General features: G+C 38.1%; 1 protein-coding gene across 2 annotated transcripts in view; it reads right to left on the reverse strand.

Moving 5' to 3' along the window:
• Positions 1-14,465, reverse strand: part of LOC309843271 (uncharacterized protein) — a 110,009-nt gene extending 95,544 nt beyond the window's left edge. The window contains exon 1 of one of the 2 annotated variants that reach the window (XR_014300011.1): positions 14,323-14,465. The gene's annotated coding sequence lies outside the window, so the exon portion shown is untranslated. The remainder of the gene's footprint in view (positions 1-14,322) is intronic. The other variant, XR_014300012.1, reaches the window with a different exon arrangement.
• Between the last annotated feature and the right edge of the window lie 1,083 nt (positions 14,466-15,548).

A 15,548-nucleotide genomic window follows, 5' to 3' on the forward strand; every position in this document is an offset into this window, starting at 1 on the left:
TGTGCTCAGGGCTATTGAGAATTCTGTGCCCAGGGCCATTGAGAATGTTGTATGCCAATGGGATGGGAAAGAAGGTCAGACACATTGACTGCACTTATCTTTTATGCCCATGCACAGGCTCCATTGTCTTATCAAATTGCACTTATGAAATCCAAATTCAAAAATAAAATTCTTAAAAATGCCAAGAGGGGGTGAGCCTGGGTGGCTCAATTGGTTAAGCATCTGCCTTCGGTTCAGGGTCCTGGGATCAAGCCCCACATCGGGCTCTCTGCTCAGCAGAGAGTCTGCTTCTTCTGTGCTTGCTCTCTCTTGTGCATGCGCACACAAATAAATAAAATCTTTAAAAAAATAAAAAGCCAAGGCAGCAATAGCCACATATTAAACCAAATTCAGGACCTTCTGAGAGCCATACTTGTACAACTGCCTGGGTTACAGGCCCAGGAAGCTGGCCTTGGGTCTCAGTAAACAGAATGAGGCTATTTAAATGACCAAAGGTGATTGAAAAGCTCTGCAAAAAGATTGAGATGTGGTGAAGCAAAGCTGCTGCTCAGAAAAAAAAAAAGAGAGGTTCTACAGACAGCAGTGGTAACAGCTTTGGGGGGGGGCGGAATGGAAGCCATTTCAAATATGTGCCCTGCAATTTATGCCTACTCAATCAAACCCATTACACGTGTAAAATTCATTCATTTTTAATGATTACGTAGTATCCCATTGTATGATTGCACCATAATTTATTTTAATAGTCCCATATTTACATTTAGGTTCATTCCAATTTCTCAATAAGACTTTTATGAATATTCTTGAAAATTCATCTGATTATTTCCTAATGATAAATTTCTAGTAGTAGAATTGCTGAGTCAAACAAGATGCAAGTTTTAAATGTTTTATATACATTACCAGACAGCCCGCCAAAATGGTATACCAGTTTGTACCAGTAGCAGCGTATAAGAAAGCCTGTTTCCCCATACTCAACACAGGATATTACCATTTGTTTTCATCTTTGCCAATCTGAAAGATGAAAAATGGTATCATTGTATTTTTTTTAATTATGACCGAGGATAAGTATATTTTAAGGTTACTGTTAAAATTTTGTAACATTTCTGAACATTCGAAGTCTACTGGGAGCCCTCCACCCCGCCCCCGCAGTCTCACATTCAATGAGAGATGAAAAGAAATGAATAGAAGTACTGTATTATTATTTCCTATCAAAATGAGGGATAATAATAACAGCCACCAGGGGGCGCCTCGATGACTCAGTTAGTTAAGCGTCTGACTTAGTTTCAGCTCAGATCCTGATCTTAGAGTTGGGGGATCCTGCTTCCCCAGGGCTCTGTGCTCAGCAGGGAATCTGCTTGGGGTCTCTCTCTCTCCCTCTGTCCCTCCTCTCTGCTCTCTCCCTCTCTCTCAAATAAATAAGTAAATCTTTAAAAATAATAGTAATAATAATAACAGCCACCATTACTAAATGCTTACTATACCTCACACACTTTATACATGTCATCTCTTCACATTCTCACAATCTCATGGAATCCTACAAATCAAGACTATGGTTACCCCCCCCCCCTTTCACAGAGGAGAAGAAGGAGGTTTGGAAAGTTTAAGTAACAATTATGTGGCAAACAAGGTCTCTGTGGGAAAGATCTTAACCTCCCCACCCCCACCCCTGCCAAAAAACAAAAAACGAAACAAAACAAAACAAAACTGCTCTACAACTAGATATTCCTAAACTCCATCTAATGATTCTCGTGTTCATATTAATATGGCAACTGTTTTGCACTTGGTTGAATTAGAACATAAAATAACCCTTAACCACAGAATGGAATTGTCTAATACCTAGCAACCCCTGAGGATGTTAGCCAAAAGGAAGAATGTTACCTAAACTCTATCTGTCTGGCCAGAAGCTGAAAGGCAACTAGGAAAGCTGAGTGGGCATCACTCATCTTGAAGCCTCGTAAAAGAAGGGAAATTGTATTTGCAAGTCCAATTTCTGCATGTTGGAGGAAGCCTCGCAGGAACACTGCAGTGAGGAGTTAAAATGAGGACCCTGAGAGGGGATGTGGATAATATAGTGTGTGGGGCTCACCACTGCAGGGTATGTAAATACTTTATACACTAATTCAATTACATTTTCAGATTATGCAGGAAGACTGATTTAAGCAACAACCTGCCCTGCTGTCCCATCACCCATGCATACATGCAGGAGAACAGAGTTAAGAGAGCTGGGTCGACCTTAACTCTGGATTTCTTGACTTTTATGGGCTTAAGTTGGAACTTTAATGTTTTATTAATGTCGAGTTTTTGGAGTTGGTATTCAAAATGTTTCAAGCAGCGATAAGATGGGTCTCAAAGACCTGGAATCTGTTCACATTGGCAGGTAGTAAAAAAAAAAAAAAAAGAAAAAGAAAAGAAGAAAAAGAAAAAAATCTACTATTTTAGATAAATTATCAACCACTGAAAGAAATCAGTGGGATTATTTTTACATTAATTATTAACTGCATAAAATGAAAATATTTAACCTGCCATTGTAAATGCATGGATAGTGTATATAACCATGAGTTTTGAAAGTCCTGTTCTAATGTATAACTAAATACATTCTTAAATTGATCATCTTCAGAGAAAGGGCAAAAAGAAACCATAAAAAAAGAGATTTCCTCAAAGCACAAAAGAAATGAGCAAATCCTTACAAGTGCCTCAAAGAGTCAAAAAATTCTAGGATATCTCACATAGTATTTATATCTTATATATTGATTTATGCAAGAAGTCCCCTCCAAAACCTTAAGGCCCTGCCTGGTTCTATGTGCGATTTTCTAGAAGGAAATTCAATGATGACTCAAGGTTGCAATTTGCGGTAATAAAAACTTTTCTATTAGACCGGTTCTCTTCTTTTTCAAAAGGTTTAGCCTTTGGGGAAAAAAAGCTAAGATTTATGTAATATATTTTTGAGGAAGAAGGAAAAAGGTGTATTGAAGATTAATTTGGGGTTTTTTTTTGCATCCGAATAAATAAATATTTGTTGGTCTGTATTTTCCTTGAAAATATTATTTAATGACAGATTGCCCTTTTGAGAGACCAAGGATCAATAACCATTTTAATCAGATTGCTATCATTAATGAGAATTATCCCTTCTCCCCAGTGTTACTCCTGTGTTTGCCACCGTTTCTAAGACTTGCTTTACCTCTGTCTCAGTTCATTCGCAAATACCCAGAGGTTTTATTGGGGAGATTTTTATTTTTCTGGAAACAGAAGATTTTGAGTTACATGTTTTCATATTCATAAATGTCTCGACTGTGAAGAATAAAGTGAAAAGAGATTTAAACCGGGCAAAAACACTGCTTATAAAACAGTCACTCAGGAATAATCATCTCAACTAAAGCAACTGTTTGTGCAAAGACAAAAGGGGCCAAATTCTGTCCTTGGATGTGCACACACAGCTCCTATTAGCTTTTGAAAACAGCTACGTGAGTGTAGCCAAGGATAGTATTTAGCCCAATTTGGTCTAATTTATCCAGACCACTGCAGCCATGAAAGATAAAGACAGATTATAAGACATTTTGCATGTCAGTACAGTAGCGAGCTCCGGGTTTTTCCAGTCCCCAGGGTTTCCTTCATCAGGCCAAATGTCAGTGATCACATCTGAGAAGTTTGAAAAGTACAGAGATCAAATTTACTTGCAACACTGCTTGCCGGAGTTGGCAGCCCTAGCTCAGGGAATGCTGTTCTTTCTGTGTTGGGGGCCAACTCTAGCGAATTAAAAGTACCCAAAAGAAACAGACTTAGTCATATGCAAATGAAATTAAATACTAAGATAAAAATAAAAGGACATTGATTTTAAACAGTTTTTTTTAAAAGACCAATCAAAAGATATTGAATTAATATATTTCAGACAGCCTTAAGTTTAGTTTACAAGACATATTCCAAGAATAGGTTTTTTTTTACAGTTTGCTAAATGAAATTTCCTCCAGAAATGCTTATACTTATATACATGGCAGTCTACAATGGCTATTTACTCCACAATGGGCTCATGAGTCACAGAACAGGCTTTGTTTAAGACAGTGCTCAGAAGGTTGGTCAAAGAAGGGTCTATTTCCCTGCCAAAGTGCTGCCTCCAGGTAACAGACATACCTTGAACATCAGATGGCCCAGCCTCATTATACAATATTATACGATTATCCAACCATGAGACTACCAGCCCCCTCTTTTCTCTTTCACTGGCATTTTATATGGGAAAACAAATAGTTTGGAAATCTCTTTTATACATCCGGTAGAACTCACACGGCCAAATACACTCTGTTCATTGCAGCAAATGGGTACCCGGAGGTGTTTGCTTTGGTGGGGGGCACTTATTTGACACATCTTGATTCTTGGGCACCTTTACGTTGCTTTCTGTCTGGGAACCTGATCCAGGGCCTTTTACGTGAGTAAAATCCCCATTGATGTCAACAGAATGTCAGATGTGAGTGCAAGACTTGGCAATAAAGCCATTTCAGAATTTCTCAGGGCATTGCAAGTACAGATTAAGGAGACAACACCTGGCATTTTCTTACCTCTGTGGCTTAGGAACAATGTTCTGCAGATTTTTGTCGATTTCTCAATCTATGCTTTGAAGTTAATAATATATGCATCAGAGCGTTTCAAGTTTGGGGGGAGAGTTTGAGAAGTACATAGAAATGCTATTCTATGAAAAAGCAATAATAATAGCAACGATAGCTTCCATTTATGAAGCACAGACCATGGGCCAAATAATGTACTAGGTATTTGACACACGATTTCATAGGTGTGAAACAATTCTAAGAAAAGGGTTTTATTGCTTTAGTTGTGAAAAACATTTTTTTTAAATTAAATGTTCAAAAAACATGAGAAACTTGCCCAAGTTCATACAGCACATGACTTAAGGCGCAAGTGGCAGGATGTTCTTCTTGCATGAAAACTAGATTCCATAGGACACCTGGGTCAAGTCCTTGCTCAGCAGGGAGCCTGCTTCTCTCTCTGCCCCTCTCTCCTCTCTCTCTCTCTCTCTCTCTCTCTCTCTCTTTTTCTCTTTCTAACAAATAAATAAATAAAATCTTTGGAGAAAAAAAAAGAAAACTGGACTCCAGGTTTGTGCTTATCAGATCCAGAAGTAATATGGACCCAGGACCAAATTATCATGGTGAAGCACACCATGCTTTACTTCTGTCTGCCCTTCCCTACAGTCATCACAAAGATTACTGGCTTCATGAATACAAATTTATCTGCTGCCTTTTCTCAGTATCTTCACAGCTACTAATGTTTTCTACTCCCTATAACAGTAGGTGTTGGGGTTTCTTTGTTTTTTGCTTTTGTTTTTCCAAAAAAAAAAAAAGAAAGAAAGAAAAGAAAAAATGGAGGAGAAGAAGAAATGGAGAAACACTCACTACACATTTATATCCACAAATAAGGCTGAATTGAATTGGTAATAAACGGCCTCTCAAGCATTGTTTTCATTTGCTAGTGCTGCATCTAATGACTGGAAATTTCCTCATCTTTATTCTCAAACGAGCTCAATGGCATTGTTGTTCTTTGCTCTGTAGCAAAGAAAGACAAAGTCAGGAATTTGCTTTATTTGATTGTCAAACCGATTTTCCAAGATTGGCAATTTGAATTCACACCTTGGTATTGTTTGGGAACTCATCAGGGGCCTCAGTTACACTAAATGGGGTGATAACAAAAAAGCAAAGCTCTATTAACTCTTTATCGTGTCACCGGCTACGTTTCCAGTATGCTGTATAACCAAATGGATCTCCGCCAGCTGAATATTTAAAGTCATTCCTGACCCTTTCTCCTTGTTTGTGATTTCCCCCTTTCTTTAGGCCAAACTTTTTGACAAATGAAAAGTTGCTAGTGCTTAATCAGAATAATTTTCCAACCCCCTCTACCTCTGTAGGCCTCTCTCCTGGATGAGTCAAACCGATAAAGACCAACTTTTCTTTGGAATCTCTCCTTGCGCCCTTCAGAATCCAAGGCTGCTTTTCAAGAAAAAAGGAAGCTTGGTGTGGGAAGCTCTCTAAGCACATTGATCCATATGAGAAGACATGACCATACCCTGTCTCTCCTATTTTTGCCATTTTTCTCCTTGGTTCACCAAAGTATAGGGCAATAAGAAGAAGTTCTGAGAAGACAGGAATCTGGCATGCCTTGTATACCACTCCATGTCTGGTGCATGGAGTAGTGCCCGAGAACCTGGTAGATGCTCATTTAAGTAGATGCTCATTTAGTATATGTGCTGCCGAAGCGAGCACTAAGTAGATGCTCATTTAATGCTTACTTAATAAATGAAAAGTTGTATCTGAATATGAGGGTTGTCAGGGAATTTTGATTATCTAAAAAGTCATGATTCTTCATCTCTCATGAAAACAAATCATGCAAGGGCACCTGGGTGGCTCAGTCAGTTAAGCATCTGCCTTCAGCTTGGGTCATGATCCCAGGGTCCTTAGATCAAGCCCCAGGTTGGGTTCATTGCTTAGCAAGAAGCCTACTTCTCCCTCTCCCTCAGCTTTTGTGCATGCTTTCTCTCTCTCTCCTCTCTCTCTCTCTCTTTTTCAATCAGTCTGTCTCTCAAATAAATAGGTAAAATCTTAGAGAAAAAAGGAAACAAAAAAAAGAAAACAAAATTATGTAATTGGTATGATTACAGCAGGCTCACATTCCCTGCCTCCCTTCCCCTTCCCCATAGCTAAAAATCTTCTCGAAATGTTCCAGGTCGCAAAATCAGATTTTCTTCATAATTAGGACATTCCTATCCAGGCATCTTGGCTACTGGAGATCTGATCCTTCCCTCTTTTCAACACAGTATTTCCAGATGGAAGGGTGGAAAGATTAAAAAGGTAAATCTATAATCTCAGTAGGTAACAAATAATACATATTAAAAGAGTTGGGACACTTACCCAGAAAAAGATATGCCTAACACTACCGATTAGTTTACATATGACATTATAGTGGTTTCTATTTATAATTTTTTCCAATTAAAAATAATGATGTAGTAGACAGACTTTCTAAAATGACCACCCAGGGCGCCTGGGTGCCTCAGTGAGTTGAAGTCTCTGACTTCGGCTCAGGTCATGATCCCAGGGTCCTGGAATCGAGCCCCACACCAGGCTCTCTGCTCAGCAGGGAGCCTGCTTCCTCCTCTCCCTCTCTGCCTGCCTCTCTGCCTACTTGTGATCTCTGTCAAATAAATAAATAAAATCTTTTAAAAAATAATAATAAAATAAAATAAAATAAAAAGATTCCTCTCCTTAGTCCCCAGTAAGTCCCCCAGTATTTAAGATGTACTTAAAGTGAGGAGATTATCCTGTATTACCCAGGTGGGCCCAACATAATCAGATGAGTCCTAAGAAGCTGAGAGCAGGAATGGAAGGGTAAGTCAGAGAAATTCAAAACCTGAAAAGACTTAACTAGGTAGGAAAACAACCTAAGGGTCCATCAACAGGTAGACAGGTGAATAAAATATGGTGCAAATATACAATGGACTATGAAGAAAAAAGACAGGAATCTTTTCATTTTTGACAACATGGATAAACCTGGAGGGCATTATGCCATGTGAAATAAGCCAGACAGAGGAAGATAAGCACTGCATAGTATCTCTTATATGTGGAAACTTAATATATATATAATAAATAAAGTCTTACTCTTAGAAACCCAGAGTAAGAAAAGTACTTGTGAGGGGTTGGGAGGTTCAGTAATAGGGCAAAAAGGGAGAAGCTGGTGAAAGTCTCTAAACTTACAGTTAGAAAATGAAAAGATCTGAGGATCTAATGTATAACATGGTCACTATAGCTGATAACACTGTATTATAGAATTGAAATTTGCCAAGAGAATAGAACTTAAATGCTTATACAAAAAAAGAAAAAAAAGTGACATGATAGATGTGTTCATTAACCTAGTGGGAAGAATCCCTTCACAATATATATTTTTTATATATTATGTATACAAATGTAAAATCATACAGACATAAAATATACAAACATATAAAATGTGTTAACAATAAAAATATAGAGATTAAAAACCTACTGAAATATATTACAAATATTAAAATGTATACTATATCAATATATATTTATATCTATATAAAATCATCACATTGTAAATATCTTGCCATTTTATTTGTTAACTATACCTCAGTAAAGCTGGAGAGAGAAAAAAAAAAATAAGAAGGACCTGATTCACCACTACTGGCATTGCTGGTTTGAAGGTGGAAAGGCCTTCAGCCTTTCCTCAGGGAAAGCCTTTCTTCAGCCTTTCCTCCTCCTCAGGGAAGGAGGTGGTCTTCAGCAACCATAGCACCCCCCAGAAGACAGCTAGCAAGGAACCCAGGTCCTTAGTCCTACAGCTGCAAGGAGCTGAAGTTGGCTGTCAAGCCAAAGAACTCGGAACTGAATACTTTCCAAAGTGTCCATATGGAAGCCCAGCTCAGCTGACGTCTGGATTTCAGTTTTGTAATACCCTGAGCATAAAACCAGTCAAGCCTACGTGGACTTCTAACCTACAGAGGTAATAAACATGTGCAGTTTTATGCCTCTGTGTTTGTGGCAGTTTTTACGTCAGCAATAGTAATCAAGTGAAGGGACTATAGGGCATTTGCCTTCACATTATTAAAAGTAAACATTTTTAAAGAGTTTCAATGGAAGAGAAATTTGATTTGCAACTTTTAAAACTTAAAATAGGTGACGCAGTCTCCTGTATCCATCTCCTGTTCTATCATGTGCGGGAAGGTGACAAGGGTGGGATGATAATCTGGCGTGTAAGCTAAAATTAAGAGAACATTAACTAGGGAAGGGGAGTACTTAAACAGCATTTGTTTTTTACTTGCTAGCCGCAAGGCATCATGCTGTGCAATGGGAATTTAGACTAATCAGACAGAGTCCTAGTCAGAGATGTGGTAAATGATGGAAAAATAAAATTAAAAGCAAGAAATGCTATAGTGTCAATAGGTAAAAACACCACGGTGACATAGCAAGGAACAGAAGACAATTACAGAGGATAATTCAATCAGTTGTCAAGCTTGTTCCATTATTTTTCCTTAACCACATTAAAATCCATCACCTCTTTCTACCTTTTGCTGTCCTTGCGACTGCTTGCCTGTATCAGGCCAGGAGCATCTGAGCTAGATTTCCGTCACAGCCTGCTACCCAGCCTTCTGTCATCCCTCCTCCACCCCTCGACTCATTATCTACTCGGGAGCCAGAGTGATCCTTCTAAAATGTGACTCGGGTTTGCCTGAGTGGCTCAGTCAGTTAGGTATCTGCCTTCAGCTCAGGTCATGATCACAGAGTCCTGCGATTAAGCCCCTCATCTGGCTCCTTTCTCAGTGGGGAGCCTGTTTCTCCCTCTTCCTGCCACTCCCCCTGATCCTCTCTCTCTGACAAATAAATAAATAAAATATTTAAAAATAAATAAAAAATAAAGTAAAATATGCTTCAGATCATGCCACTCTTCCGTGTAATATTTTTCAATAGCCTCTCATCATCTTTACATAATTTCCAAACTCTTTAAAATGGCTGGCATAGCCTTCTATGACCTAGCTCTTGCCCTGTGCAGCTCTATTTCTTACAACACACTCACCAAACTTTCAGTTCCAATAGCACCAAACATATTGAAGTTATCTGAACATTCATGTTCTTGCTCCTTTGGACCTTGAGACCCTGATCCTGAGCCCCATCCTACCTAGGTAGCTCCTAGTCATCTCTCAAATCTCAGTTCAGAAATAAGTGAAGTCCTCTTTGGCCCTGTGGGCCCAAGAATGAGTTATTCTTCCACACACAGACTTTATTTCCTGATTTGTACTTGCCCATCTACCTGTCTTTCTTCTCCTCTACATTGTAATGTCCTTGGAGGCAGACACCATGTATTACTCCCTTACATATCCCAAAAATCAAACAGTAGGCATTAAGTAAAAATATGTATACTGGTTGGTGTTCTGGAAGCCAATGGAAGAAGCATCAAGAAGTCAAAAGAGTTAAAAGTGTTAAAAGCTGAGAAAGTGTTAGGGTGCCTGGCTGACTCAGTCAGAAGAACACACAACTCTTGACCTTAGGCTCATGAGTTTGGGCCCCATATTGGGTGTAGAGATTACAAAAGAAAGAAAGAGGGAGAGAAAAGAGAGAGAGAGATAAAGAAAATAAGGAGGGAAGGAAGGAAGGAAAAGGAAGACAGAAAGGAAAAGGAGAGAAAATGTTAAAAATTGGAAATGGGGCATTGGATCTAGCAATAGAGAAGCCATCAGTAATCTTAGCAAAACCATCCCATTGGTTCAATGGGATGAAAATAGATTGGGATCTAAGGAAGTAGAAACAGTTTTCCAAGAGCTTCGAAGTTCAGGAAAATCTCTGAAACCCCCTTTTTTTGGTAGAAAAGGCCAAACTTAGGCCCACCAGGTATGGTTAGATCCAGGATAAATAAGATACATGGAAACTACAACTAGGAAAACATACAAGACTAAACATTGAGGATCCAGAAACAGCCCCTTAACTGTTAAAAACAAGGAACTAGAAAACAGGGATGATGAGCGAGGAGAGGAGAATGAGTGGGCAAGGGCTCCCAGGTGATTACTTGAGATTAGGTGTGGTCTTTTCTCCTCATCCCCAATTGCCCAGTGAATGGGGAGGGATGTTGCAGGTGGGAAAAAGAGTTGGCTGGACACAGAGGGCCAGGTGTGGCTAAGACAAGGTTAAGGAGGTTAAGGTAGTAGTAGATGGTGATCATGTCTTTAGGCTGAAGAGAGGGAGCCAGGGGAGAAGGAAAGAAGGAGCTTGACCTGGAGAGGAGAGGCCAGAGGTGATGGAAGGCAATGAACCCCAAAGGTTAGCATTGGAATGAAGGTAAAAACCCTCTGCCTTTAAGACTGAGAGAGAGACACCTTAAAATCTTTTTGCTTCTGTAGGTGAGTCTGCAGGTAGAGAAGCAAGGAAAGTCTAAGGAGACTGTTCAGAAACCACTGTATTCTCTGTAAATTATGAAGCAAGGTTAAAGGCTGAGAATGAGAAGAATCGCACAAGTTGAAAGGTTGGGAACAGCTGCCTCACAAGGAATTTGAGGAAGCCAACCTGGGACAAGCAAAAGGATTGCCAAGTTGCACCGAGAGCCCAGATGCAATCAGATAATTAAAGAATAATGATATTTTTCTGAATTTTAATTTCCATAAACACACAGAAAATATTGTCCTGCTTGTGTATGTTCCCACTTCGACAAGAGAAAGAAACTGAGTTTGAAAGAAAGGCTGATTGAATTCTCTTTAAAATTCATTTCTGTATTAAAATAGTTTTACAGGTATCTGTGGTTGATTTCCAAATATTGGAAAACCAAGCATTTTTGTAAATCACAACCATCTGTATTTTCTGCTTGTGTGTGTGCTTCTACCTTTTCACATTTGGTTAAAAAAAAAAAAAATTACAGGTGGGGGGAAAAACATCAGCCAAGAGGGTTTTGTGGATCACACAGCCCCATGCAATTAAGGCGCCATTGTTAATTTTCAAATTGTCATAATCCATTTGAGAATTTAAGACAATTCAAAAAACAATTATGACTGAATGAAAAGTGAATTGGGCAATCAACTGAGATGAAATTCAGCCCAGAGAAACAAAACGTTGAGGAAAAAAAACCTAGAATAAGGGAAGAATGAAAGGCATATGGAAGTGACTGATTGTGTAGGGATGGTCTTTAAAGACCAAGGTTACTTGACAAGAAGGTGGTAGGGGTTTGTTTGACACTGAATGAAATTTAGTTATTTTGCTAAGTGCAGCAGATCTGGCTTTTTCATGTTTAAGTTGCATAATAAATGTGTTGAAGCCTACCCAGATGCACAAGGATAGAGCTATATGTTGTTTACCTAAGACTCTCGTACAGCAACAACTAAACAAAACCAGTCCCCACAGACATTATGGAGCAGTCTGCAGCAAATCAGAATTCCAATTTCTTATTCTGATTGTATGAAGGGATTAATTTGGGATGCATGTGAATGAATTATTTTACCCTAAATCAGCAAGTTCAAATCATCACATCTTGTATCTTTTGTTTCTGAATTTAAAATAAATGTAGGTAGCAGGATCACCTTCATCAACAAACAACTTGAAAACACCCTGGAAATACCATCTGGATGACTACACAAATGTGTCCTGAATGAATCTCTTTTTAAGTGTTGATCTCTGCAGTCTTGCATTCTACCCAAGCAAATAGGCCCATGGAGAAGAGTCAAATCTTATTGCATTATGGCTCCTGTCATTTTCAATTCCTGCTAAACCTTTTTTCCCCACCAAGCTATTTCCTACTACTCCAATCTTTAGTCTATGCCTTTTTTAAAGGCATTAGCCAAGATTCATCTCCAGTCTGATGCTTTCCTTGGCAAATCACATCCCATCATGATCTTTCGCATGGTTTGAATTCCCTCCGAATTCATTCATTCATTCACTCACTCATTTATGCTTCATTGTGCATTTAACATATGAGACCTTGAGAGCATCAGGTTGGTGTTCTCTGTGCAATCAAAGTGCATATAGTCTATGCTTCCTTGGGGCCCTGGACCTATGCTAGGCACCATAAAGTTTATAGAAAGAAGAATATGTAATTATCTATCTCTTTCAAAAAGATTTAAAGCAACTGGCTGTTTAAAACAAATCGCAGTACAGTAACTAGTCCACAAAATAAAAGAAAAAAATCAAGTAATAAAGAGACAAAGAAAATTATATTAAAACTTACCCCTGAGTTTCCAGCAGCTAAAAAAGGGAAATTAAATGGGTCATAAAGCTCTCATTCTCTGATAAAAGAAACGCTACTAGTAAAAAAGATTGAGTTGAGCAAGGATGACAATAAACATGGCCATATAGGTTCTACTAAGGACATACCCTCAGAATCCCTCTTTACACAGCATTTCAGTGAGCAACCACTAATTCAGCAGAGCCACCACTCAAATTCTTCTCACCATTTCTTGTAAATGATGCTCTTTTCCCTCAAGAAATTTGTCTCTTAAGAAATAATAATAAAGCATGGATACCGGTAAAAATTGAAGAACATTTTAGAGCTAAACTGTGTGGTGCTCATTAAGTCTCCTATTTCTTTGTATTCCCTAATAGCACTGAATGTAGTCTTTGCCCAGAATGAGGGTATAAAGACCTTTGCCCCATGGATTTATTAATGCAGTGGGGATTCAGAGAAGGAAGACCCTTGTAGTTAGAAATCTGCCTCGAAGAGCAACAACTGAAGCCAAGCCTTGAAAGATGACTGTTTGTTGAACAAGAAAACAAAGATTTTGAGTCAGTTAACCTTTTGAATAGATTTTCTTTAAAATCATAAGTAAACTTATTGAATCCCTACTCTTGCTTAGTGACTTTTCTGCTGAAGGTGCATTTTCCAATAATCCTGTGTTCGTATCATACTGAACCTTGTATTTTCTCCTTCAGACTTTAATACATCAAGAACCCATGGTTAAAAATTCAGTTTATTGGTCTTCATTAACCACCAACTCAAGAAGTTAAATGGGTGCTTCATTGATGTCTTCAATTTTATTTCCCCGAGATCCAAACAGGTTTTATGTCCCCTAAGGAACGAGAGGTTCCTTGTAAGTTTAAAGAGTTCAAGGAGCATGGCGCCTGGGGGGCTCAATTGGTTAAGCAACCAACTCTTGATTCCCACTCAGGACTTGACCTCAGGGTCATGAGTTCAAGCCCCACATTGGGCTCCATGCTGGGTGTGGGGCCCACTTTAAAAAAAAAAGGAGCTCAAGGAGCAAAAAGACCATTTTAATTACATCAGTAACCCACTCAACAGCATATATTAGATTTGTCTGCAAAATCATCCTTTCAGTTTTCACCAAAAAAAAAAAAAAAGAGCTCATTCTCATTTTCTCCTGTTGCTGGTAGTTAGAGGTTGAAATATGCAAAAGCCTATATGCCATGGACCCCCTCAAATCAGTAAGTACTCAAAATTGTGTGCAAAATATGAATAAAATATTGATTTCATTAAAAATGTTAAGGACTACTTAATTCAAAAACATTTTATATGTTTGCATATTTATTTCTGAATTTGCATATTTGTTTGCATATAACTTGTAAAGATGAATGTTAATTATACTTTAAAATCATTTATAAATTGTAACTAAGAATGTTGTATGAATTTTTAAAACTGCCAAATTCTCAAGTACCACTAATTATAAAGTGTCATGTAAAGTACACTGGAGCAGACCTCATATTGAAAAAATATTGAGATCTTGACAAATAGAAAAGCAGAATTATTAACCGTGCTTGCTGATTAAATGATACCTGAGGCAAGTGAAACGTAAGTGACACTCTGTGCTTTTCCAAAGCATCCACTTACCTTCACTGAATTATGATGAGAAACTCGGGCTCCGAACCAGACAAATTTTTCACCTGATGCCTCCATATCATCCCACATTTAAATGTGAGCTTCTGAGAGCTGTTCCACAGCTTCACTGCATGTCTTCTAAAAATGACAAAGAAAGTAAGTAAATAAGAGTCACAATAAGCGGTAAGTCGACTTCAGCAGACCCTGTGTCAAAAGAGGTGAGCTGAGAAGATCTGACTGTGCACTAATTGGATTTGTAAAATGTTTCAGAGTCATTTAAAAAACATTTACACAAGGTCAGCTCTGCTCGGGTTTCTGAAAAGAACCATAGAGAAGAATAAAACGTTCAAGTAATTACATTGGACGTGTAGATCTCACACTCTCTCTATTAAATTGGGCATGAAATTGGACTTTTGAAAAGTACAGGAGGTCTTGTACCATTTTCTACATTTTTGATAAAATGTTTAATTATCCTAAGCACAGATAGGTTTTAGATAGGAGCTACCACTCATGTATTGTTTTTCCTAAATTAGCAACTACTGTAAGTCGATTTCTTTTGAAAAAGTTTTCAAGAGTTGCAGCAGATTGAAAAACTGACTGACTCAGTTTCAGTTTATTTCTGTCATCTACGGTCTTGCCAAAAGAAAGAGACATTGTTACCAGTCTGGCCTCAGCCACCACAACCACGCCCCTGTCTCTATTAGTTTAGGGTTGATTTGTAAACGACTTACTACAGGAAATAATTATGCTAAATTATTCCATGTTGTTATATTATCAGTATCCTATCTGAATCCATACTAATATAATTAGAGAGAAAGTCGACACTGAAATAACAAGTAGCTCTTAAAGTTTCATGCATGTTAAGTAGCATTTACTACGCTGGCAGAATAGAACTTAGATCTCAAAAATAATTTGATATTAAAAGACAAAAGTAAACAAATTAGATTGTAAGTTTGTTTTTTTCCCCTGGGTATTAATCAGCCCTAGTAAACCTTGTATTGTAGTCTTCAAATCTGTGTTAATCAGAATTTGGGTTTTGAAAGGCAAAAGGAAAAAAACTGTCTCCCTCTGGTGGGGAATATAACAAGTTTTTCTTTCTTTGCTTTTTTTTTTTTTCTTTTTTTTTTTTTTCCTGGTAATTTTTCTTTCCCCTGCAGTCAATGTCAGATAAATTTCATGATGCTCTAAAAGAGTACTCTTTGAAAAACAAGATTTTACCATCTTTTGAACATGGCCAA

Source organism: Mustela nivalis (genome assembly GCF_964662115.1).
Source record: "Mustela nivalis genome assembly, chromosome: 10".
NCBI classification, from domain to species: Eukaryota; Metazoa; Chordata; class Mammalia; order Carnivora; family Mustelidae; genus Mustela; species Mustela nivalis.